Consider the following 24,396-nt stretch of genomic DNA (forward strand, 5'->3'; position numbering starts at 1 on the left):
TTGACTGAGAAGGGACATGAGGAACTTTCTGATGGAGATGTCGGTTTTCTTGGTAGGGATGTGGGTTACACGGACCTCTCTATTTGTCAGTGCATAACTGACTGAACTGTACGCCTAAGATCTAGGCATTTCACTGTTAGAACTTACATTAAACACCCTCTTTAGAGAGGAGCTTCAGGTGGTGGAGGTAAGGAATTCTGGATCAAAGAGTTTCCCAGATAAAAAGAGTTAACAGTTTAAAAATAAAAAATATTTTTAGTTTCACTATTTCTAAAGAAAACTAAAATAGTGCAATGTCCTAAAACTGAGAAAACAAAACCCATCAATTTATTTAAAGTCTTCTGCTGACACAGGCTCTTCAACCTGAACATCAACGATTGGGCTGAGTGATAACAGAATTAAGTGTTTTTTTCTTTTTTTTTTTTGAGGAAGATTAGCCCTGAGCTAACATCTGCTGCCAATCTTCCTCTTTCCTTTGCTGAGGAAGAACTGGCAATGAGCTAGCATCCGTGCCCATCTTCCTCTACTTTATATGTGGGATGCCTGCCACAGCATGGCTTCCCAAGCGGTGCCATGTCCGCACGAGGGATCCGAACCGGCGAACCCTGGGCTGCCAAAGTGGAATGTGTGTACTTAACCGCTGTGCCACCGGGCCGGCCCCGAATTAAGTGTTTTGACCCAGAGCTACCCTGAATGGCCACACTGCAGTGCTATTTCCCCTGCTGTCTCCATTCTCCATCCTCAGTGAACCTGCCTGTGCCTGTCCCACATCTTTCCCCATAACCAGCAGACTCTACAGTGCATCTCGATTAGGCTGAATTCAACTTGGATCAGGCCCTACTCATGCCCTGGAGAAGCTCACAGTCTAGCAAGGAATGGACTCCAACATCCCAACCTGGACCAGAAGGGAAGCTGGTTCATGTGTCCGTTCTGGGAAGAGGTGGAGATTTCTGACATGAGTCTGGACTGCCAGCCACTTGGAGTCTCAGAACAGCTCCGGCGTCCAGATCCCTGCGATGACCCAGTTGATCACAGCACCGACGCCCCCAAACTACCGCAGGAAGCAATTTCAGCTAATCAAGACGCTCATCAGCTCTCCAGACTGGGCCACAACTTTTCCAGACAGCACACACAGGCCGGGAGGCACTCCGCGGCAGACGAGCAGATGCTATTTCCACTTTTGTTCTCATTAAACAGTAGCATAATCATGATTTATAAAAATATTCAAATCTTGAAAAGCATGTCAAAGTGCAACCTCGTCAACTGAACTCGAAAAAGCTGCTCACTCGGTGTGCATGACTTGAAATCTGATTTTTTTTTAAATAGCCTCAAGGAGATGTGGAGTTGGGGAAAGTAATCAGGTTTTAAAACTCTTTTCTAGGAAATAATTATATTTTCAAACTCAAAATAGATCATTTTTTAAATAAACCTAGAAATCAACTTTCAAATCTTCAAACAGATTTTTAAATCAGAGGAAATGCGTTAAAAGTCACACTTCAGAGTCACAGCTGATTGACCATCATGTACAAATCACATCACTGATATCAGAAACTTGCCTGTTTCCTCCCTGGGGGGAGATGGGCGAAGGTTGGGGGCCTTTCTAGGTAGTGAGGACAGAGTTTTTCCCTAACATTGGTCCTGATTGCTAGAACCACAAAACAGGATCTAATGAAATGAGACGAGGTGGGTTGCGAATTCATACAGGTTAAACATAGCAAGTATACACCCCCAAACTGGAAGTTATAATAGTAAAATTTTCTCTACGGCTTCCTATCACTTACCTGTTTCTTTTTCCCACCTCCACCTCTCTGTTCCAAATATTGAAGAGCTCCTTGCACTCTTTCCAGACATCAGAAGTCTGCCACTCATCTCAAGGCCCAGCTCAAGTTTTCCCCTCCTCCATGAAGCCGTCCTGGGCTTGCTGCCTTCTGCACATGTATCTGACAGGACCACACTGCCCTGCGTTTTCCCTCGTGACCACTGCCTGCGTCTCTTGCTCCTTCTTCCCATACCATGCTGAGAAGAGTATCTCCTTTAGAGCAGAGGTGATCTCATTCACTGTTCCTTTGCTGGGGGACAGCACAGGGCCTGCCATACAGTTAGCACCAATACATATTTGTGGGTTTAGGGGGAGTCCTATACAAATTAACTACTCTCACAATGATAAAACCAAAGCAAATACACTTAAATAAACCATTAAGCCTTCTACCCTAGGAAAAGCAAACACCCCCTACTCATCTGTTCCCACCCTTCTCAGTCAGTGGACAAGGCTCTATTTCTAGAGAATGAGCCTCAAAGATTAAGGTTTGAGAATCCTAAGCAGTCCAGGGAGAAAGATCTGTCATAAACACAATGAGATTGCTCACCCTTTCATTATTTCCTAAGAGACCACACCAGGGGTCTGGAAGATTCTGGATCTCCAAGTTTTAATCCACTTGCCACGCCCCTTCCCCTCCCCCACCAGATTTACCTCCTCCTGGCCGGTGGGGCCAGGACAGACCAGGTGCTGCCTCCACCTTCCTAACGGGCTGAAGATCTGTTTCTCCTTGTCCCCGGTTCAGACTCACTCCCACTGCCCCTTTTCTCCTTTGCATCCTTGCCCAGCTCCAAGAAGTGAGATTGCTGAAACCAGGAACGATTCAGATGACTCCATCAGTTACCCCAGAGCCAGGGCACTTCACCAAACCATGGAAAACCCAGCCACGGCTTGGGCCTGACAGTTCTGGAGCAAGAAAATAAATATCTATCTAGGCATTTCTAACTCACACCCAAAGAGGCCAGGCCTTTTCAGGGGAAGGTTTATTAAGTTGCCCCATCTGCTCATGTCCTCTAAGTGGTAGCAGCCAGCCCCTTGATTCCCTTTCCTACTACCCCAAAGAAGGGAGGGATGGGGGCGACTCTGAACTCTGTCTGGTCTATGGAAACCCCACTACCCTGGCGGGAGTGAGCCTGGGGCAGCCAGAAATCAAATGGAAAGTGGGAACCCAGCTATGGCTTTAGTGAATTCGCCCCCAAATCTGAAAATAAGAAAGCCTTGCAAACCCATTTCCTCAGGCAGCCGGAGCAGAGGAAACTTCATGCAGCAAGAGAGAAAAGGGCTTTGGGAAAACCTGACGGGATCTTCTCCTGTGCCTGACGCCATCTTCTGACCCGAAGGAAATGTGCTCGGTCCCAGGGACTGGGTAAGCATTCAGCCTACTCTGATTTTCAGGATAATTTCTCTCTGAGAGCTGTTTGCTCGCCACTCTGAGGCAGAGAAAGGGACAAAACGTAAGGTCTTCTGGAGTCTTGGGAGGCATGTACAGCTCATCCAGGCTCTGCTTTGGGCCTTCCAGGGTCATGCTGCAAATACTGTGGCTACTAGCTAATGTGGCCATTTCAATTACAATTAATTTAACTTGAATAGAATTAAAACTTCAGTTTCCCAGTCATGTGAACCGCATTCTAAGTGCTCAACAGCACTTGACAGCATCGTATAGAGTATCTCCATGACTGCAGAAAGTTCTGGGCTGTGGACAGTGCTGTTTCAAGAAGTCCCTGACCTTTCTGAATTTCCTAATGGAGGCATCAAGAAAGCAGTGGTGTGGCTGGGTGTTGGTTACAGCAGGTCCAAGTTGTTCCAGTTTGCTCTGCCTCCAGCCAGAGGGGCTTCCCTCCGCCAAAGGCCTGGGCTCCCTGCTTGGCAGAGCAGGGTGAGGCCCCAGGTGGCAGTCTCCCGCCAAGCTGGGCATCTGTTCTGACTTGCCACATCCACCTGGGTGTCAGGGCACCTTGCTGGCACCCCAGACTCAGCCCACTTGGCATGAGGCCAAGGTAGAGATGGAAGAATGGAGTCTACACGGGGATTTCAGAGAAAGGCGATTTGCTGCTTCCCAAATCCCAGACTTCCTGATTGTCAGGAAATCCTTGCCTGCTTTCCGAGAGATGATTTTTACAAAAAAAAAAAAAAAAATCTATCATGCCCAGTATTTGAGTTTGAGAGCTCACAGGATCTTGCTTGCACTGCCAGTATAGCATCCTAAGATTCTGGCCTGAAATCCTGAGTCGACCCCAAGACCAATCTTTGTCCCCCTGAAGCTTCTCTACTCAGCGCTCACGTGACACAGGTTTAGTCTTCAGAACGGCATCCATGTGGCTGGTTTCCATGACTTCGGTGCCGAGGAAGTGGCCCCAGGCCCCGACTCCTGACCACAGCCACGCCCCCAGCTCAGTGCTCATCTCACGTCACATGCACACACAGCCTCAGTCCAACCTCCTCTCTCCCCCGACTCGGCATTTTTGCTCTTCCTCGTAGATCTCAAGGCTACATTGCAGAGGATGCAGTGGAAGGGGCTAACAAGCTTTCCCTAACTCCTGCAGCCCTTTCTTTCCTTTCTCTGAGGTCCCCCTTTTACCTTCCAGCCTGGCCCTATCTGTCTGGGCAGAGGGCAGCTTGGGTCTATTTCTGCCACCTTTGCTCATCCTGGCTGAGTGAATGTCGCACTGTCCCCCTCACAAGTCTGTGTAGGTAAAATATTTTCGAGAGTGGGGATAGCATACAGGGAGCCTGTGCACATGCGCCCGAGGTGCTGAGCACCACTCTACTCCGGGAAACCATCAGCTCCCTTGCGCGGTCCTCTGGTTCAGAAATTCTGAACCAAGTAAGGGAAGGAGTAATGGAGAGAAAAGAGGAAGGAGAGATAATCAAATGGACAGTAGCCGCTGGAAAGGCAAAACCATGGAGCCATTGCCAGGGAAGAAAAGAGAAACCAACATGCCCAAAATATGTAAGGGCTGAAGGGAGTCAGAAATTTCATACTGAGAGTAACAGCACGGCTGGGCAGAGAAGGCTATGATTGGACATTAAGTCATTCTAAAAGGGCTCATAGTTCTGTTTTGTTTTGTTTCTACGTTATGAGAAACTCGTGATTCTTATACCGTGGCAGAACAAATATAACCGTGACTTATGTTTCCCAATTTACAGAGCTGATTTCATGGGCTTTCGACAGGAATATGATATTTCTGACAATCACAATTCTTCTTGAGCCTGGAGCGTTTGGAGGGCAAATGTCCCATATGCCACACTCCCTGATTTGTTTTTAGGGCCTTCCAGGTATGTGAGAAACTCTCATAGAAATGCAAATTGGTGGCATCTAAGGATGCAGAAGTCTGAGCCCCTGTGTCTGCATGCTGTAAATAACCTTCCCCTAAGCACAGCCACGCAAGTCACGGGAAGAAGGAGAGATGCCAGAGAAATTCACAAAGCAGAGCAATCTCCTGTCTTGTCACCCTCCCTGGACTCCACAGGGTGGCTCTGGCCACTCCTGCTGCTCTGGAGCCCATTGAGGCCTTGCTTCCTGACCAGCCCCATTGAAGGATGGAGACAGCATGGCTGCTACGATCTGGAGATCCCCTGGAGGGGCTCCTTATCCTCCAGATGGTGGCAAGGTGGAGGTGGGAGGAGAGAGGTGTCAAGGCCAGTGCTCTTCCTGCAGACCTCTTTCCAAATTTAAGGAGTGTTGGAAATAATTGAGCAAGAAAACAGGTAATTTCAGTAGTCTGGCAAGATTCTAGTTCTTAAGTTCAGAGGTGGGATCATGTGTGTTCATTTTATCGTTAAGTTAAAGAACTTATCTAAACGTTGCCTGTATTATTTTGAATGTATCTTATTACATCAAAAATTGTATGTGGTATCTGGGATGTCTGATGTCTCCAGATGCAAAATTAAATTTCTAAGAACAGTCTGGTTCTGGGAACTGTCGCTATCAAACCATCTCAGCAGGTAAGTCGAAGGCCTCTGCGGAATCGAGTGTGGCCTTTGCTGGCCCTCTGAGCCCGGGCAGTGCCACCCAGGCAGAGTGAAGGACACAGGTGGCCTGGTGGGAAGATAACTCACCTGAGGTCTTGCCGTAGGTGACTGACCACAGGTTGGGCTGAGAGAGGAGCCGGGCCAGCTGAGGCGGCAGCAGCTCCAGGATTTGGTTTATAAGTAAAAACAAGCAGTGGGGGAAGAACAGCTGGTGTTGAGTCTGGTGCTAGGATTAGTCTGCAACGCTAATCACAAGAAGTGGAAAAAATTAGGAGGTCCTGCCTGCCAAGGAGGTTTTCAAACACATGCGTGTGCTGCAGTCGTGGCGGGATTAGAATCTCCCAGCGCCAGCGAGGCAGGCGCCCACGGCCATGAGCCAGAGCCTGTTCCTGGGTGTCACCCCCAGAGCCTGGCTCTGACAGCACTCCAGAAGGGCTGGTACCCTTGCTGGGGCTGCAGGCACAGAGGGAGTGCTGTGTGGTGCAGGCCAGCCTTCCAAAGCCCCTCTGTGACGTGCTGGGGAGAAGCTGGGACCAATGGGCAGTGGGAGAGAGAATGTCCCTGATCCCAGTGGACACAGCAGAGGTGAATGCTACACTTGCTGCCACTCAGGGCCGAAGATAAGGAGCGTCCTACAGGTTGAAGGGAGATGATGTTCAGGATATACACAAAAACCAGGAGAGAGCACTGATATCAGGAGTCACGGCCTTCAAACCCCTCTGCAGCAGCATCATCATGTGCCCGGGGCCGGGTGATACAATGAGCCAGATCCAATCCACCAATGAGCATGCTCTGGGGGTGACTGGGGGGTGCCCTGAGACTACTCTGCCACCTCCCCCACTGCCTGCAGGGCTTCCTGCCACCTCCCAGAATGCCACCGAGGGCATGCTTGCAGCAGCCCCTCACCCGTTGGTAGAGTTTCCTTTAAAAATGGGTTTTCCTTCAAGCAGAGGAGCTGAGGCAGCACTAAGGCCCCAGGTTCTTGGGTGGGCAGAGAGGAGAGACCAGCCACAAGACGAAATGAGGACTTCAAGACTGCTACGGACTGAATCGTGTCCTCCCCAAATTCGTATGTTGAAGGCCTCACCCCGAATGTGACTATATTGGGAGACAGAGCCTTTATGGAAGTAATTAAGGTTAAATGAGGTCTGATGGTGGGTCCTTGAACCAGTACGATTAGTGTCCTTGTGAGAAGAGACACCAGAGGAGGCTCTTTCCCCTTCTCTCTCTCTGCCATTTGAAGGCACAGTAAGAAGGCGGCTGTCTGCAAGCCAGGAGGAGAGCCCTCCCCAGAACCTGACTCTGCTGGCACTCTGATCCCAGCCTTCAGAACCGCGAGAAACAGTGTCTCTGTGTAAGCCACCCAGTCTGCAGTATTTTGTTATGGCAGCCTGAGTAGACGAATACAAAAACTAACTTCATATGACGCAAGGCCTGTTGAGACGCAGGACAGACACCCTGATGGCAACGGGGTGTGGAAAAAAAGACAGAAGGACCACGGGGAGTGGATAGAGGACCAAAAAGTGGATGAGAAAAGTGGTGACAGGTCACCAGAATCCTAGATGGGAGCTGAGGGAGACTGTAGTGGTCTTCAGCTTCAGAGACATGGTGAGGAGTCACTCACAGCACTGCCAGGCCAGGACGAGGGGCCACTCACACCACCGCCAGGCCAGGACGAGGGGCCACTCACACCACCGCCAGGCCAGGATGAGGGGCACTCACACCACTGCCAGGCCAGGATGAGGGGGCACTCACACCACCGCCAGGCCAGGATGAGGGGCACTCACACCACTGCCAGGCCAGGATGAGGGGCACTCACACACTGCCAGGCCCTCAGGCTGAAACAAGTCCTGTTCTCACAACTTTCTGGAGAGGACTCAGCAGTCTCTCCCAAGGTTCCTCCAGTCGTATATCTTGGAAGCGTGCCCCGTACACATTCATGACAAAGCACGTGCCTTTACAGCAGCCTGGATTGGTTTCATTTCAATTTGGACTGCACGAGCTGAAAAAGATGCGCGGGCCTGTGGCGTGCCTGTTCCCAAGAAGCTTTATGTTGAGGTCACAGGGAAGCATTTCCGCAGAGGATGCTCCCCAATGTCCTTCTCGCCTCCCGCAGCTCCCCCAAACCCTCATTTTGGTGTTGCTATTTGCTTCTACAAAACGTGGAGCTTTTCAAAAGACATTCAATTTCCTTTGTTGCTATTCAGTTGCCATAGTCAATTAAAATCTATCAATGCCCCTGAATAAATTTGTGCTAGGTGAAGAAAGAGCCTGAGTGCAATCTCTCGACATGATCTCTATTACCTTATGTTACTTTAATAGCTAGAGTAATAGTTTGTTATTAATGGAATTAAGCAATTTAGTTCAAGCTTCCCAGAGGTCTTATAAGACAACTATTATAATTTGTATTCTCAGATTTTCCATTGAGTAGATGCCATGTGTTTTACATTACTCGCTAATGTTTCGAGAGATAGCAGTAGTATATTTAATATCTGGCTTTGTTTAATGATTCTAAGCCTCTTTCAATGTAGGTAAGTGCTGCTGGAATTTTGAGCAGCTTAAAAGTCTACGTTGTACAAATAATTATCTCAAATATTGTTCAGCCCAATTTCAATTTGTACTTTCACTCTGCCATCCATCCATCCTAAAGATTTGATCCAAATATATTTTCCACTTTTCTCACTGGCAACAGTCTCCTGTCCCTATGGAGAAGACCAGAATACAATGTACGTGCTTCAAGGGACCACACAAACAGACACATACATGTGTGCAAACACACACACACACACATACACCACTCACATCAATTTAGCATATTTGAATAGAGTCATATTGGATCAAAGATTTCAAAAACTTTTTTTTGATGGTTGCAAAACCTGCTTTTAGAAGAAATAAATGTATTCACTGCATTATGAAACAGCTTGAGAAAACAAGATCTTACAATGTACACCATCTCTGTATTTAAATAGTTTCATTTCTATTCATGAGCTCCCTGATTAGATACATGGAAAATATCATCAGTAAAATATGAATAATTCTGACAAATTAATAGCCAATCTTTTTTTTAAAGAATGAAAATATGTGTAAGCATCTCATCCTCATTAGATAAAGCTGCTGTCAGGGGTGCATGAAAATCGTGGCCCGCCTGGCCACAGCACAAATCCCTCTTAAACAGCAAGTGGTGAAAGAGAAGGCCCTGGCGAGGGGGCCTCCGGGGAGCTGTGCTGAGCCAACACGGCGGGTAGGAAAGGGCAGCGCTATTTGCAAGAACATGTTGGGGCAGACACACAGCTGGCCAAGCGTGCGGAGTGTTCTCCTTGACGTCATTCCTGTGAGGTAGGCAGGGCAGAGATTACACAGCTGTGAGATTTGAGAAGGACCTCAGAAATCATCTTGTCCAACTGCCCATTACATCTTAGACTATTTCCATCGTTGCCAGTGAGGGAGACATTAAAGTGATCTGCCCAAGGTCTTGCAACCACAATGGAGAGAGGCAGGACTTGAATTGTGGCTGCTGGGCTCAGAGGCCAATGCTTTTTCCACAGGCTGCATGGAAATTAAATTATAGCCATCAGACACTTGATCAGAGCCTGTGGTGGGTAGTGGGGGCACAATGGTGAATGAGACACAGCCACTGTCTTTGGGGAGCTTAGAGCTCCGAGTGGGAGATGAGGGACGGTGAACACAGCCAATGGGACGCAGCATGGAGGCAGCAAGTGCGGAGGAAGGAGCGCTGGCAGTAAGCAAGGCAGACTGGACAGCATCTCAGCTCTATCGCTTCCTTACCCTGTGAACTTGAGCATGGTAGCTAATGTTTTTTGAGCTTCAATTGATTCATCTGTAAAAATGGCAATAATAATTTCTACTTGGCAGGATTACTGCAAGGCACTCAGAAGTAGTAACTCTAGTTAGGGTTCTTTTGGTTTCACTAAAGAGCACCCAAGCGCACCATCTCACGGTGAAGGAGGAACACCGTGAGACCATGGTAAGTAAGGTTTCAGGGGAAGCCAGCAGACGGGCAGAAAAAAGAAGAGCTTCAGGGACCAGCCATGATGAGCTCTGTCTCTTGCTCAAGGTTCTCCTTCTCCCGGGACATCATCTCCCTTTTCCTTTCCTTCCCAATCATTGCCTTTGAGATTTAACCTTGTTTTGCACAGAGTCCCAGAATAATCGCTCTTGTATTGCATCTGTATTACCATTTGGCTAAAGTGCGCTGCCCCAAATGGAATTGTCTCTGGTTCCCTTACTTTCCATTCCAGAGGAGAGAGATCCTATGGTCTAGCTAACTTTTTAAAGTCAGGAGCAATCAATCAGTCCTACGTCGCTAGTCAGCCAATGGAAGGGCATCCTTGAAGTCAGAAATCCACGCCTAGTCCAGGAAACTGAGGCTAGCGGGATGGGGTCACATGACCTGCTATCAGCGGCAGGGGTTGTGGGTGTTACAGATGTTTCCAGCAGCGGGTACGGGCAAGGCAGGCAGCCCCAAAACTGTCTGATACAGAGGGCCTTCAAAGGTCCATTTCCCTTCCTGCACTAAACATATGAATAGCATGTCACGGGAGCACAAGGACAGAATGGCTGATGCTGCCTTGAAGGAGGCCTAGGTGTGCAAGTCCAGAGAGGGTGGTGGAAATGGCATTTCAGGTGGAGGAAACAGCAGGGAAAGGGCACTGTGGCATAAAGTCAGAGTGTGGTCATGGGTGGTGCTTTCAGCACAGGCGAACGCTGACGTCTGGACTTTATCCTACAGGGACTGGGGAGACGGGCCGTGTGATGTGCACCCGAGAGAGATCACTGTGGAGGCCAGTGTGCAGGCTGAGCTTTTATGGAAGCGGGCAAAGACGGAGGTGGGGAGAGGAATGAGGCAGGGAGGGCTTTGGGGTTAGAACTGGGAAGGATCTGCTAACCCAAATCAACAGCAGTGGAGACAGAGGGGAAGGATGGTGGGAGTGAGGTTAGGAGTCACAGCTGAGAGCCTGCGGCCCTGAGGGGAGAGTGATGGAGGAGAGGGCGGGGGCACTCCCCCGTTTCTGACTTGGGGACTGGGAAGATGCTGTGGCCATTCCCTGAGGTGGGGAGCGCGGAAGGGGAGTAAGCTGGAGGAAAGATGGGAGCCCTGCGAGGTCTTGTGCACCTGAGGGGCATCCTGGGGAGGGGCAAGGGCACATGCTGTGTAGATCCTGGGGACAGGTCTGGGAGGTGCCAGTTTATAGCTGGGGACAGGAGATCAATAGCATCTCGAGGGCTGGGAGACAGTGATAAGGGTTTCAAACTGCTTGGTCGGGGATAAAAGAGGCAGCTACCTGAGAGTGACAGGATCAGGAGCAGAGCTGATGGCCCCACTGGGTGGGACGCTGGCACGAGTAGGACCTATCAGCACCGTGACTGACTGACATCCTCCATCGTCAGTCTTTCTTTCCTAAGAAGAGCCCGAGCCCACTTAGGGTCCAGCCACCACTTCCCTGGAGGATCCAGGCCTCGCTTCCACCTTTGGCAGGAGTAGAGTCACTGGAGAAGCTCTTAAAGCCCCAGCCCACACATCCCTGCACTAAAGGTCCCTCCATCTGAGCTCTGGGCAGTGAGGACAGCAGAGCTGGAGGCTGCAGTCCGCTCATCCCCCCACCCACCTGCAGAGGGGCTTGGAGCATGCCCATAGAAAGGTGGGGGCTCTCAAGGGGTGCAGGGGGAGGGAGAGGTTTTCTGGGCCATCAGGGGGTCCTCAGTCCTATCAGGGGTAGTGGGCTTCCACAGAGCAGAGGTGAAAGCTACTGGTCTCCCCAGGGGCTGGAGTACCTGCAGCCTCTGGACCAAACAGGATAGTAATTTTCACACTAGGATCTAACATGAAGGAAGGAGGGATGGGGCAGGCTGGCTTCCTGAGCTGGCACAGCTAGTGACTGCCCTCCCACCCTCCAAAGGCCCCTGACCCAGGCACTAGCCTGGGGGCGTCTAGGCTGGGAGCCCATCCATTTCATCAGCCCTGAAGAGGGGGTGCATAAACCAGCATTAATATTGAACGACTGTCACTCTGTTTACTTTAACAAGCCCCAACTTCCCATAAATACAAGTCAGAATCAATCATCTTTTACGGAAGATATTAATGGCAATTCCATTATTTAAATTCAATCAATGCATTTTTTTTTGGTCCCTTTGTATTGAAGCCAAGTAGTTTGGAGGGGGCTTTAGACCAAACAATGGAAAAAAAGTCAACGACCTTGCTCACATCTCAGTATTGCAGTTAGATAACTGCGTAGGAAAAAAGGATTCAGTTTCTCTCCATTTGTCCCACAGAGGAGGAAGGCTTTAATTCCACTGGCCTAGGAAAAATAAAAATTCTTCTCTTGCATTCACTGTGCTCTGCCTGAGTGCTGTCAGGGACACTCAGCGTCATTGCTTTTTAAACTCAGAACTTAGCTGCGATCCACTGCTTTCCAATCAAATTTTTAATTTAATTTTTTTTTTTTTAACCACGAACCCAACTCTTCCAGGAACTGCCTGCCTTCAATGGCTTACAAAATAGCTAAGGTTTAGCAGAAGCAAGTGGGGGTTATTTGTTCCCAGAAGTAAAAAGGCACAAAAACAAGACAGACACCTAGTGGTCCAGGAGATCAAGAGGTCGACAGAAAGCCCCCCAGGATAGATGTGCTGCATGTATGCCCTGGCCCTGGCAGCTTCCCCCTGTTATACAAAGAAGTGAATGAACGTGTGAGGATGCGGAACTCCCGATTCACCATCAGCTGAGGCAGGTTGGGAAAACTTCATTAAGCACTGGAGTAAACGAGACTATCACTAAGGGAACTATCTTTGCAAACCCAAAGATGGGACCCAGAGTGGGTGACATTGACAGTCCTTCTGATGTCCATCTGAAAGCCTGTCCTCTATTTCCCCAGCTGACTCCCTCCTTCCTTCAGGAGTTAATGGGTGGGCAGTACCTCCTGCTGGAAGCTCCCCCAGCCTCCCAAACCCACACCCCTGCCCCCGCCGCTGGCCAGATTCCATTCTTGCACTTTTCACTGTGTGGTGCCCACCCATTCATACCCCCATCGCCCCCAAGCAGGGGCCAAACCCTGGTCACCTCGGCGTGCTCAGGGGCCACCTCAGCGTGGTGCCCGCAGGAGGGGCTCAGCCACCACCCAGGCCCCTGGGAAGGAGCCTCATTGCATGCTTTAATGTGAAAGCTGTTCTCTTCGAGGCTTTAGAGAGAGGGATTCACCAGGGCAGGCTGCTGAGTGCTTCGGCGTGGCAGGAGGTATGGAGGACATCTGACTCACCCTGCCTTCTAAAGGGAGGCAGCTGGGGACTAGCTGTTCTCCATTTCCACTCACGACAAAACGAGGGAAAATGGGCTTAAATTGCAGCAAGGGAGATTTAGGTCAGATAGAAGAAAAGCCTGCGGGAGCCACCAGAGTGGGGACTCTGAGAGCTGATGGAATTTCCTTCCCTGGAGATCTCTGGGAGCAGGCATTAGTGTCAGGGTGGATCCATGCCCGGGGCTTACTGCAGGAGGAGGAGAACCATGGCCTGGCAGGTCCCCGGCTCCTCCTCCGCAGCACATCCCTTAGCAGCCCCGCAGCACGCCCTCACTGAGAACAGGAGGACAAATTACATGTGAACACATGCGTAATAGAGCATCCTTTCCTGGGGGCTGTCGGAAGGTCGTGTTTTCTATCTGTTATAGCCCACGGAAATGCCGCGCTCTCTGCCTCGGGACAAAGGCCGATTTCTCTCACTCCTTTGACTGCCAGGGCTGAAGCTCCCTGCCCCTTCCCTAAATGATAGTATTGTTTCCTGTCAATCTATTCTCAACCAGGCATGGCAAGTCCTGTCCTGATGGCTGTAGAAGCCAGCCTGGCAGCGGGAGGTTCCCCCCGCCCTGGAGCGGCACAGCGGGGTCTCAGCCAGGAGCTGCCGGAGTGACAGGATGTACGAGCCCCACAGAACAAAGCCCTGAACACAAGGGGATGAGCCCCCCCTCTTTTGGGGGTAAGCAAGAGGTGGATCATCTCACATTAGTCACCACAAGCCCCAGCAAGTCCAATGGGAGGCCAAGGTGGGAAGCTCTGCCGAGCCTGGAGGCAGGTCTGTGATCCACCTGTAGCCAACGCTGCCGGGGGCTTTCTAGCTGGGGTTTCAGGGGGGCAGCAGCCCTGTGCCAGTTCCTCCTGCACACTTGCTCATCTCCCTCCTGCTTCTGATTCACCTTGTCTTACATGTATCCTTCTAAGTCACCTTCAGTCCTTTCTGGAACTCGGTGAGGTGAAAACAAACAGAATAGAAAGCTGCCTGCTCTTCTCTGGCTGGGCCCTGGGCACAGCTCCTGCCCCGTCAGGCCTCTGAGGAGAGAGGGCTGGAGACCCCCTTCCCAGGGCCTAGGCGCAGGGTCAGCGCCCTCGGGTCTGGTAAGCCCACAATGGAAAGTGCAGCCTGTTCTGCCAAGAGCTCTCCAAGGCCCATGAAGGCAGCTGAGTCAGTTCATGGCAGGCGTGTGCTGAGACGGGACTGGAGTAAAGCTGGGGGTTGACAGGGGTGGCGTCAGTCTGCCCAGGGCTGTGGCTATGCCACCCTTGTCCACCCTCCTCATCTGCTCAACTCCACCCCACACTGAGCACCACACTGAGATGCCTGGGGATGGAATCTTTCCCTATTTCTGGAAGCAAAGGAGTTTGGGACGGGGCCAGGGGATGTGTGTCGGTGTGGGAGCCTGACAAATAGGACAGGACCAGCGCCTCCCATGAGGCAATGCTGTTCAAAGGAGATGGGAAGGTTCCGGGTGTTTCAAGCTGTTGTAGAACAAGGCAAGGTGATCCCTTCTCCTGGCCTTTGTGTCTGCCAGTCCTGACCACCCTGCAGTCTGCAGTAGGAGAGATCAGAAGGCTGAAAGGGGCCTCTCCCTGGGCTGGTGACCGCAGTTATTGAGAAATGAGCAGGCACACGAACCACTGTGGCTTCCTCCACCACACGGCCTGACCACAGAGGTTTGTGCAACATTCCAGACATGTGACAATAATGCGGCCTAGCATCCAGCAACTCCACCCTGCTCCTTGATGCTCCAAACTCAGGGTGGCACTGGTTGCCTGAGAAGTGTAACAGAGACTGTTTGTGACTCCAGGCTTTAGGGAGGCTGGTTGTGGGGGTGCTGAGGATGTCCCCATGAGCCTCTGCCCAGGAGAAGCCAAGAATGGAGCCTCTTTGCAGTGAGAGACCCTCCAGAGCCCTTCCAAGACTGGGGGCCTCTGGGCAGGTCTTTAAAATGGTCCTGCAGACAAAGGGTGGGCTGTTCGCCTTGCTGGAGGAGTGACAGTGTGGGCAGGAGAGGAGCAGCTCTCGGCAGAGCTGACCAGTCCTAAAGGCCAACCCACACAGCCAGGTTCGTGCCATCTGGGCAAAGAGCGCCTGCCCCAGGATGGAGCTCTCAGTGGGAGCTCGGCCAGGGGGCTGCAGTGTCTCCCCTGGTGAGGAGAAGTGCGCTAGGCCTGTGAGTAGACGGGCAGTTCGGATACAGTGTCCTGACGACACCCCCTCCTGCTCCCCTCCCTAGTGCCCTTGGTCTGGCCTCCAAACACCACTAATAAGCGTAACTACAGCACGAACTAGCCAGCTGCCTGGGGAGGCTGTGGTCTGCAGCCTCTATGGAACACCCCAGGCCCCACCCCAGGTGAGGGAGGCTAGAGGGGAGCACAGGCCTCCAGGGCTCCCAGGTTAGCTGGAGGACATAGGTCACACAGGCCTGCGGCCAGACATGCAATGAGCAGATAAAGCTCATGGTAGGAGGGAGTGGGACATACTGGCTGAGAGTGAGAGCTCTCACGTCAGGGACCTGAACCCCAGACCCAAAGCTTTCTGATCTTGGGTCAGAACTTGGGTAAGTGAGTTAGTCTCTGAACCTCAGTTCACTCCTCTGTAAGGGGGACCATCACAGTCCCCACATCAATAGGGCTGTTGGGAGGACTGGATGAGAAGGTGCATGTGAATGGCTCCGCACAGCCCTTGGCGCTTGGTCAGCACTCAGTACCCGCCGTCCTTATTCCTGCCTCAGCTCAAGGGAGGGGGTGCTGCCTTTGGTCGGGGGAGGGGTGGGAGGGCTTCAGTGATGCCCGGGCTGAGCAGGGTTCCGAGTGTGGGCCGTGCTGGCGAGGAGGGAGCTGATCGGCGTGGCTGCCCTCGCCCTCGCCAAGCCGCGTTCTAAATGGATTATTGTTTATTGGCGGCTTATCCCATCTCTCGGGTTATGAATTATTTACCAGATAATGACTCCATAATTGTTAATGACAGATGCCCCAAGGACATGCTGACATACCTCTGAAGCCACAGTGCTAATTGTGGTGGAGTCCCCGAAGCCCCCATGTGGCCAAATCCAGAGTGTCAGTCCCAGGGACAGAGCCTGATGGGCCCTTGGGGATCAATTATGAATCCACTCCCTCATGATGCAGATAAAGAAACTGAGATCCAAAGGGGGCAGGTACATGCTTCCAGGTCCCACAGCCAGCAGTGGCAGCCCTGAATGGGACCAGCCCCAGCGTCCCGGGTGGCCACTCCTCCAATGTCTGAATTTGGGCTGCTCGGGCAGCTGTGGGCTTAGCAGGAGTTCCGGTCCTCTTTGCAGGGTGATGGGGTGTGGAGGGAAATGCAATGGGGCTGTGATGGGTGCTGGGAGATTCCCCACCGGAAGCGAGTAGGAGGGGCCCCAGGATCCTCAGCCCTGTTTCATGGAGAATCAGGATGCAGCCCTGTGGCTGTTTGGGATCCCTGTGGGCTGAGGACAGCTGCCTCCCTGGGCGCAGAAGTCCCCTGCTGATGGACTGCGTTCAGCAAGCAAAGGCTGCAGGATGGCTGGCAGGGTGGAGGGCAGGGGATGGGCACACCAACACCTTCCTTGAAGGTGCACATGGTCCTGAGGAGAGTATGAATTAAGTCCATGACTCGGCTGGGGTTCTCAGCCCCTTAGAATAATAACCCTTGTATAGGACGATGTTTCACGCACCATTCTAGGCGCCAAATTACATTGACTCATTTAGTCCTTACAACCACCATAGGAATAGGTATGATCATAATCCCTGTTTTTTAGAGGAAGAAACTGAGGCACAGGGAGGTTCACTAACAGCTGGAAGTTGCACAGCTGGCAGGGGGCAGGGCTGGGATTAGGACCCAGGCAGTCTGGTTCCACCATCTGTGCTCCTGACCACCACACTATGCTGCTTCCTATAAATGTTTCCTGAGTGAATGAATGCTGTGAGGTCCCTTGGAATACAGGACACAGTTTTCTAAACGTGGCTTCAATGTGAAATTGAGCTTACTGAGACCCTGGGTTCCAGCAGGAGCCAGGCCTATCTTCCTCCTGGACTGTGGACTGTGCCTGGAACAGCAGAAAGGAGAGCTCTGGCCTGGCTGCGTGGTGTCCCCAGGGGTCAGTGGCCTTGGAAGGGCAGGGTCAGTGCAACGCCCTCACTGCCCTAAGGTGGGCAGCTGTGAGCTGCTCTGACGGGTGTGGCTGGCCCCTGAGCACGCACAGATGAGATGGGTTAAATGAGATGCTTCTGAGTGAAGCACAATGCCACTGGATCATCCCATAAACATTCGAGAGCCTTCTTTGTGCCTGGCTTTGGGGAGGGACCCAGTGACTGAGACACAGCCCCTGCCCTCAGGAGACCCCCAGCTGTCTCCCAAGTCAGACAAGTAAACAGCCAGGTGCCATGTGGGAGGTCCTCTGATAGAAGAGAAGCACAGAGACTGGGGGACCCAGGATGCAGAAGCACAGCTAGACGCCACGTGAGTTGGCGTTTTCTAGTACCAATTCCTTTTCAGTGATTATTATGTGCTCAGCTCTGCAGAGAGCTCTCCCACCCCCAGAGAGCTTACAGTGGTTGGGGATGAGCCTTGAGCACAGTGGACAGTGAAAGGACCACAGCTGACCCAAGAAGAACCAAACGGGTGCTGGGGAGAGTAACAGCCTCAGGAAATCAGAGGAGAGAAAATCCCCATGGGGGCGGGCCGGGGAGCACTTTGCCAGGAGATGGGTAGGGATGCGAGAGGCTCTTCTGGGAGACTGGGCTTAGCAGGACAAGTGCCTGGAGGTGCCACACAAACATGCAGGGTCAGTTAGGAGCACAAGGGTCTGTGTGGAAGGGAGCAGGGGCTGTGCGTGAGCGCACATATGTGTGTGCGTGTCCATGTGTGTCCGCGTGTGTGTGTGTTGTGGTAGGGGTCATAGGGGGTGAGTTTGGCTGGCTGGTGCGCGGTCACATTTACTTTACCCAATTCACAAAGTCGGCAGCGCAGCTCAGTGTACACCTGTGCAAGACGGCAGAGCCCTCCAAGTGCGTTTCAGAAAGCCTTGAGCTGGTGCTAAATAAATAATCGCACTGTTTATTCTGGGATGGAGAAGATGCCTCCTCTGTGTGCTAATGGAGGGCGAGGCTCTCTGGCTGGCTGGCGGGGGCCGACTCGTGCACATATGTGGGCGCTGCTTTGAGAAGAGACCCTCGACAGACCCTCTCTGTGTCCTGACTTTCATTTCCCGTGTTCAGCACCTGCCTGCGTACCTGGAGAAGGGGGGCCGGGTTAATCGTTACCTCCTGCGCTGTTACTAGGTTACTTTGTAAAAGCAGAAATATGCTTTTAATGATTTTTTTGTTGTTGCTACCTTACGAATCAGATGCTTTTATCTAAATGAGTTGCTACAAATCAAAAGACAGGCCCCCGAGAGTTGCTGGGCTGTGTCTGCCTTGCACAGGCGAGCTCTGGCTCTGTGAATGAGGCTTAAGTCTCCCCCATTATTTTAGCATCCAGCTCGCTTACAAGGAAGATGAAAAATACGTATTGGCAACTGTAATTAATGAGCCTCCGAGCGGCCTGGATGAGAGGACTCAGTGAGTGAGCGGAGTGGCCTCCAGCTTGCGCTGGTGATTCTGTTCCCTGTTCAACCTGGCGCAGGTGCGTGATAGTTTGGGTCTGGCTGACCTGTGGTCTTTAGGCCTCTTGGGTCATGGTGGGTGGGAGGAAGGACAACCCACATGTGACTCTTTTGGTTTTCTTCCTGGGTGGGGGTTGGGATGACACTGAGGCCCGGAGCATGGTCACTTAAAGCTGGGTACGTGGTCAATAAACGTTTGTGGAAGACAGGCAGGCACATGACTGACACTTGCTCAGAGCTCTTTAGGCTTCAACATAAGGAGTGGCAGTTGACATGGGGGCAGGTGGGGCCTCTGGATTACCAACCAGGAGATAAGGACTCTAGTTCCCACTCTGACTTGATTGGCTGTGTGACCTTGGGCAAGACACTGGCCCTCTCTGGGCCTCAGCTTGCTGCTCGGTATAATAAATGGCAACAATAATCCCTCTCTGTCTACCTCCTAGGGTCCCCCTCATGACCAAGTAGAGGTAATTATGTGAAAACACTTTGCTAACTAAATGCACTAGGTCAGGGGAGGAGGTAAAAGAAGCCATACAATCTTAGCCTTAGATGTTCTAACAAAATGGGCTTGGGGCAGCGGCTGTCAGAGCATGAGGCTGCCAAACAGGCTCTGCCTGGGGGTCAGGGAGTGAACGGGGAGCAGGGCTGAGAGTGTGGTCTCTGGCCTGTGCTCTGTGAGCCTTCCGCCGTGTCTCCGCTATCTGAGAGGGTGACCTGGGAGGCTTAGCATGGCATTCAGCGCCCCTCACGACCAAGGCCCAATCACCTTTCCAGCCACATCTCCCAACTCTTAGGTCTCCATTAACATGCTCTGAGCTCGCCTGTCTTTTGATATCTCCAGGCCTTTACACAAGCTGTTCCTACTGCCTGGAATGTTCCTTGTACACCTAGGCACACACACAGACTTCAATTTTCAGCTTAAAATTATCTCTTCTTGGAAGCCTGTGGTTTTGACCAAACTCAGTTAGTTGTTGAGTCCTCTCATGCATGAGAGTGCCCTCAAATGTGAGCTCTGGGTCAGAGACTTGGTCTCACATGACCACTGCTCTCTCCCCAGTGCCTAGAACAAAGCCTGGCATATAGCAGGTGCTTAAGAAATATTTGCTGAGTGAATGAGTTGTCTTCCATAGCACTTTCTATAAATTCCTACTACTGCATTTATCGAATCTTACTGTAAGAATGTGCTTACTTCCTGGTTTCCCCACTGGACGGCCAGCTCCTTGAGGACAAGGCTTGTGTCTGAACTCTCTGGATCCTGGATCTAGAACAATATACAGTGTGGCTGCCAATAAGTGCTTGAATGAATGCATGAATGAATGAATGAGTGTTTAAATACCCTTTTGTTTTACCATGTGCTGGGTATTCATCCTACAGCCCAGTGCTCCTAGCGCTGTCATATTGAGAGAGAGAGAGAATTTATAATTAGAAGACAAAAAGCTTAAAAGTTCCTTTGAGTGACCTGTGCAGATAGGAGACCATCATTAAGGGACAGAAGCCCACAAGTTTAGGAGCATCCTCACATGGTCACTAGACAAATGTATGCACAGTGCTTTCCCGAGCAGAGCTCTGCAGGGCCACGACGCGTGTATTCGATATTCTTGTGCAAATTAGAAAGAGGCGCCCTCACTCTGAGCACTCATGGTGCACAGCAAAGCTTGCAGAGCACAGGGTGGATGTCAGCCCCCAAACCGCAAGGGGCCAGGTGCCCTCCTGTAGGGCACAAACTTACAACTGTTCCTGACAGCCCTGGCCACTGGAGCAGGTGCAAGGTAAGGAAGGAGACAGGTCACTTGGAAAATCAAACTTAGCCACAAAAATAACCTCTGAGGTTTGCAGATGAGCTATTTCGAGCCCAGGTGCCAAAGGAGGTTTTGCAGCTAGAGTGAACTGCTGTGTATGCCCCACCGCAGCCCCATTAGCTTATGGGAGCTGCTCTGTGCGCATGCTGTTCCCGAATAACCTTGCACCCAGGACTGGGGAAAGATTCCAACCCTGGGCATCTCCTGCCTTTGGCCGATGATCTCAGTGTGGTGTTCAGTGTGGGGCGGAGTCGAGCAGACAAAGAGGGTGGACAAGGGTGGCATAGCCACAGCCCTGGGCAGACTGACACCACCCCTGTCAGCCCCCAGCTTTACTCCAGTCCCGTCTCAGCACACACATGCCGTGAACTGACTCAGCTGCCTTCATGGGCCTTGGAGAGCTCTTGGCAGAACAGGCTGCACTTTCCATTGTGGGCTTACCAGACCCGAGGGCGCTGACCCTGCGCCTAGGCCCTGGGAAGGGGGTCTCCAGCCCTCTCTCCTCAGAGGCCTGACGGGGCAGGAGCTGTGCCCAGGGCCCAGCCAGAGAAGAGCAGGCAGCTTTCTATTCTGTTTGTTTTCACCTCACCGAGTTCCAGAAAGGACTGAAGGTGACTTAGAAGGATACATGTAAGACAAGGTGAATCAGAAGCAGGAGGGAGACAAACCAGTGTCGGAGCAGGAAGTGGTGCACGGCTGCTGCCTCCAGGAACGCTGGCTACAGGGGGGTCACAGGCTTGCCTCCAGGCTCGGCTGAGCTTCTGACCTTGGCCTCCCATTGGACTTGCCTGGGGACTTCACAGAAATATCCATGGCTGGGTCCCATCCTGAGAGAGCTTGATCTGCTGTGTAGCCTGGATATCAGAACTTTACAAATGTCCCCAGGTGATTTTAATATGCAGCCAGAGTGGAGAGCCACTGTTCAGACTCGGAAGAGGCAAACAAGAAGCTGCTCTGTTACAACAGGATTCAACACGAGACACATGACAATGGGGTGGGAGAAGACCACGTCTGTGCTGAAATCAGAGGCACGTCTCCTAAGGGTCCCAGCAATGGGGTCACAGTGACAGACTAGACATGAACTGCCACAAAACCCCAAATGTGGGCACACTGATGTGATCTATAGGACAAAAGGTCTTCTGACAGCCTGTAGGGTTCATGTAAAAGCATTTTGGGGTGGGGGGAGATGAACAGGGTTGTTGTGACACAGCCAAGGTACCCAGCTTTCGGATGGCTTGATCAAGGGGGTGGATTTTAGAATCTCTGAAAGAGTAGATAAATTACATATCATCCAGGAATTTTGTTTTGCAAAATCTCCATAACTTGCATTTCAATTCCTTATGGCTTAGAATCCAGGCATTCAGTAACACCTTGGAGTTGAGAGTAGTAGTTAAGGCTTTAAAATACGCTGATGCCCATCCTTGCAAGAACAATTAATTAGAGGATCTGAGGGGAAAACCCAGGCACCTGTAGCTTTCAAGCTCTCCAGGTGACCCCAGTGTGCACTGCGGGCTGAGCCTGCTGGCCCAGGTAAGGCTGTCCTCCCTCAGAACCTGTCAATCTTCTCCTGGGAGCTAGGAGGCTCAGGGGTTATTTTCAATGTAAAGCTGAGGAGATGGAGCCTCAGAAAGCTGTAGGGGTCTTACCCAGAGTTAGCGGTGGATCTGGGACTAGAGCCCAGTGGCCTGCCTCCCAGTCCAGCGTGCCATCCACCATAGTGCCCCTGAGGTCACTCTGTCCTGCAGTCCTGTGATCTCTGAACTGAATGACCTCATCTGATCTCATTACGTGGAGATAAGAGAACAGTCCCTGGCCTCAAGGAGCTCGTGGTCCAGGAAGGATGATGAGAAGCTCCAGGCAAAGGAGACAGATGAACAGCCCAGGGAGGGGCCGGGGTTGAGGCTTCGTCGAGAGGGCAGTCAGCAAGCTTTGTTCTGGCCAGGCTGAGTCTGAGATGTGAATCAGGCAGGTCGGTAACTCCTTCTCAGGACTCTGGAGAAGTGGTGGGGCCCTTAGGACAGAAGCACCCCCAGAGATTCAAGCCCCGAGGACGGCTGAAGCAGAGGGAGTAGAGGGGTTGCTGAGAGATGGGAAGGCTGAGGAAAACCTTGCAGCACAGATGTCCTCGTTCACAGGCAGAAGGAGGAAGGGGGCTGGGGTGCCTGGATAGACGGAGGCACGCAGCCCCCAAGCCAGGAGAGAGGCTCCATTTCTCTATGAACTAGCGGGAAGGTCATTCGTTGATCCTGAGGTGCACAGGGGCCGCTGGAGGTCTTGAGGACAATGGGAAAGGTGGGGACGGGGCAGGGATGGGGCAGGGAATGGACCAACGGACCAGTGATGCATGAATGAGGCCTGGGCACGGCCGAGGGTTTGGCTAAGGCTCCGATGAGGATCTGTGCCCGGGCCAGTTGGCGTGGTTACTGGGCCTCCTCAGGGGTCTGAGTGCCCAGATGCCCAGTGGAGGTAGGGGCTGCTGAGGTTCCCAGGGCTGGGCCAGGACAAAAGACAAGTGGGTGATAGAGTGTAGGTCGTGGTGACAGCAGCACTGAAATGTCTGCACCCAGGTCCGTCCTTGGGGTAGAAGCCACAGAAGCCAAAGGAAGACGGATAAGGAAGAACAGGAAGGCGGAGGGCCTGGGGACTGCAGTGAAGCCAGGCTGTCTGGAGCAAGGGCGTGAAGGAAGGCAAGGACAGGGGAGTGTGGTCAGCAAGGGCACCTTCAGGACAGCTTTGCCGGGTGATGTTGCTGCGAGTGCGAAGCCTGGGGCACAGCCCACAGTGTTCTCTAACGGAACAGTCCACATCCCCCTAGCTCAGGAGACATTTGCAACATCCCCCTAGAGTGCAGGGCATGCAGGGGACAAGGGGACTGGATGGGCAGCACTAACACAGTCCCAGGGATGGAGGCTGTGGATGCTGTGCCGGGGTGCTCCTCAGCATTGATGACATCGGCATTTGCCCTTCATCACTTCCAAGCCTACGTGTCTGTCAATGCCATTTTGGCTCAGCCTTCAGTTCTGCACAAACCAGGCTGTCAGCTTTACCTCCCTTCAGCCCCCCTGCCAGGGTCAAACACTGCAGGGCACGTATCAGATTTCCCTTCTGCTAGCTGGCTCTGGCACCATACTCCTGGCTACAGGGGGGATTTTCATCAAACCACTGACGAGCAGAGAGCAGTCCTCCATGCTTTGCATCCGAGCAGACCCCGTTTTGTAGCAGGATACACAGAGCCTAGGGATCTGGCCCAGTTTCCACAGGAAAGTGATAGCTTCTCCCACTGGTCATGAGGGGCCACAGTGGGATGCAGAACCTTCCTATCTTCTTGGGAATCAATGGGAGTCCTGCACGTGAGGGAAAAGCACAAGCCAGCACCAGACCACGTGCTGTTCTGCTCCCAGGAACAGTGGTGCTGTGTGTGCAGTGATGTATTCACTGAAAGCCCCAGCAGGTGCCGGGTGGGAGTGGTGGAAGGGAATACAGGAATGATTCAAGATGTGATTTCCATCCTCCAGGAACTGGCCAGGTGGGAGGGAAAACTGACAAGAGTTCACAGTGGGGACACCAGTCTGGTGGGCACAGAGATTTGAAGCCCACAAGTGGTGCATCCTGTCAGGCATGCCTGGTGAGATCACCTTCAAGGCCCCTGCATATCCTAAAATACATGCTTCTCAAAGGTCACGATGAATAAGAGCCATGTGCCCTTTGCGTTAGTGGCAGGGAAAAGAAGACCCCAAAATAAAGGCCATCAAACCCATTGCCCCCGGGTTCCTCTATCCCCTTCGCCCCCTGCCATACTCCCAGCGTCTAAAGCTTGAAGGCGTATCCTAGGAAAGCTGACTTCCGTGAAGAACATCTCCTGAATCTTTTCTCAGACACTTAACGCCACCTCTGCCCCC

At 52.0% G+C, this 24,396-nt stretch overlaps 1 protein-coding gene across 1 annotated transcript in view; it reads right to left on the reverse strand.

Moving 5' to 3' along the window:
• Positions 1 to 24,396, reverse strand: part of LOC138917613 (uncharacterized) — a 135,691-nt gene that overhangs the window by 700 nt on the left and 110,595 nt on the right. The gene's annotated exons all lie outside the window — the stretch shown is intronic.

This window comes from Equus caballus, chromosome 15 (assembly GCF_041296265.1).
Source record: "Equus caballus isolate H_3958 breed thoroughbred chromosome 15, TB-T2T, whole genome shotgun sequence".
Lineage (NCBI taxonomy): Eukaryota > Metazoa > Chordata > Mammalia > Perissodactyla > Equidae > Equus > Equus caballus.